Source organism: Triticum dicoccoides, chromosome 3B (genome assembly GCF_002162155.2).
Source record: "Triticum dicoccoides isolate Atlit2015 ecotype Zavitan chromosome 3B, WEW_v2.0, whole genome shotgun sequence".
Lineage (NCBI taxonomy): Eukaryota > Viridiplantae > Streptophyta > Magnoliopsida > Poales > Poaceae > Triticum > Triticum dicoccoides.
The window spans coordinates 217,843,620-217,846,364 of record NC_041385.1 but is presented as its reverse complement, the minus strand read 5'-3'; positions in this window follow the sequence as shown (position 1 = coordinate 217,846,364).

Below are 2,745 nucleotides of genomic sequence, written 5' to 3'. Positions count from 1 at the left end.
GATCCGGCCGGCCTCACTCGTTGTCGATCTTCGCTACCAGCGCCCACATCGCCACCAGCCTCCGTCTCCCCCATCCCCGCCTCCCCAACGCTGCTCCCGCCGTGACTCGCCACCGCGCGGATCAGCCCCCCCGCCCCGCTCGCGGCCAATGGAGTTGTTGTCTCCATCGCCGTCTGCCAGGGGCCGCTGAACCACCTTGTGTCGTTCCCTTGGTCTTGCACACGCCCGACATGGCACCTCTTTCTTGGACTTCCAACTTTATGGCATCTTCCTTCCTCGAGACTCCTCCCGACAGTGGCGAGCGTCCCCCTCCCATGCGTGCGTCGAGTTAGATCAGTGTTGCGCCAACAGCGTCCTGCCGGCCTCAATCCATGTTGGTGCATCAATCCCGCGCGACCCTCGTCCTCCTGGAGTCCAACGTTGTCTGCACGTGCAGTGTCTCATCGTCCGCTTGCTCGCGTAGTTCCTTCACGAGACGCCGGCAGCGTGCCGCTCGGCTTTTCCCGCAGCTCCTCCCGCTACCATTTACTGGAATGCGTCCGCCGGAACTCCATGACGGGCCATGAAGGCTACGGGAATAATTAGACTTGTCACTTCATCTACATGTGCATTTGTACTTCTACCGATAGAGAATGAGAAAAACGATGGCATTTTCCTCTGAACTTTCATCTTCAAGCTATGGCTTTAATTCTCTGAACATTTTCTTCGTGCATGTGGTCAGTTTCAGGCTAGTGTTCACGGCTAGGGGAAAGCTCCATGTAGGCTACAACTGTTTTCTTTGAAAAATAAAGCTTTCTTCTATGCACCCCCACACTTGTAAGCCAACCTGTTTATGGCTTTAACCACTCCATGTATTCGTTTTGTATTCATACACAAGTTCAAATATATGAGTACGAACTTTTGTAAACATAGGTTCCATGATGTTTGAAAAAACATTGAAGTTCGGTTACTAAACTACGTTCGATCCACTATATAAAAAGCAGCAAATAATTTGCTATGCGTCAAAATAGAAACCTTTAAAGAACTTGGTAATTTAATTATAAAACACGAGAAATTCGTATATGAACAAAATGAGACGTTTATTACTTCACAAAAATGTTCTCCTATTTTTATCATTTTAGTGAAGTTCTCATAAATAAATTGTAGCAAACTTCAAACAGTGAAAACGCGGAAGGAATGGAGTTTAAAAGAACAAATCAGTTGGAAGTTCTAGAAAACATAATGTAAAATATGTCTTTGTATTGGCCTCCCTCAAACTCATGTAAAAAAATCTTGTTTTTGAACATATGCACACATCCAAAAAAATATGTCATTCGAAACCCCCAAAAAGAAGTACAAATTAAAAAGAAAGGAAAAAATCAAAATGTTTACAAATAAGGGGTTCCTTGTTTCGAAAAAAACTTAGAAGTTCAAATTTAAATAACATAGAAGGTCGATGTTTATTACAAAACCAATAACTTCAAATTAAATAAACAGAGTTGTTTAATTACTATAGAGTAGTTAGAATTTCTAAGAATGTTTCCCCCCCTTTCTAAAAAAATCTAGAAGTTCAAATGAAAATAAGAAAAGCAGTTCGATGTTTATTAAAAACTAAAAAGATTTCCCCTGTTACTAAATAATAAACCTAGAAGTTCAATTTAAAAAGGAAAAATAGATATTCAAGCGGATATTTCACCATTTCTAAACAAAATAAACATAAAAATAGAGTAGTTCAGAAATAACATAGCACTTTCAAGTAGATATTTCACCATTCTAAAAAGAAAAACAAGAAGTTCAAATTATAAAAATAGAGCAGTTCAAAATTGAGAAAAAAGGATTTTCATCGTTCCTAAAAAAATATAGAAGTTCAGTCTTAAATAATGGACCGGTTCAATATTTATTACAAAAGTACGATTTTTTGGTTACTAAAGGAAATAAAAAAAGTCCAAATTATAGAAAGGAAGAAACCAATTATAAAAACCTATTTCCCCTCATTTCAAAAATACCTAGAAGTTCAAATTTAAATAATTGCGCGGTTCGATATTTTAGTGCGAGACTCCGACCTTCAATTACATGTTAAAAAAGAGAGGCAAAAACAACATCGTGTTTGCCATCATGTTTGAACTCGATCTATAGTTAGGTGGCACATCCAGCAGCAACTGAGTGGCAACGGTAGGTTCCTCCTTCGGTCGGTGTTCAACAGGTCGAAACGACGCTGCCCAGCGTGGCAGATGCAACGTCAATCCTCCGGGCATGCTTTCGAGCCGTGCCGATTTGGATCCCCCTGGATTGCGCCATGTGTAGGTCGAACAAAATGTTCATGGCAGGTCGAGTGAAAAACTAGTGGCAGGACGAACACAAATGCTTTTCTACACGAACAAAAAAATGATCATGCTACTTGCCACAAAACATAATAAAAAGCTCAATGTGCTTTTGAAAAAGGAAAATTAAACTAACGATTTGAAAATGTGCAATAGAAGTTCATGTCAAACTAATGGGGCGATTCAGTGTTTATTCTTGAAAAAGTGGAGAAAATTGTACATGCTGTGTAGGTCAAAAGTATGGCTTCAATTTATGTTTTGCGAAGGTCAAAATGTTGTGTTCGAGAAGGCCAAGTGTGTTATCTCAGCAAGTTCAAAATAAATTTAAACATGCAACGTAAAACATGCAAGAAAACAAAAAGAAAAGGGAGAAGTTCAATTTCTAAAGATGACGCGATTCAACATGTAAACCAATCTTGAAAGAAAACAAAAAGAAAAGGAGAAG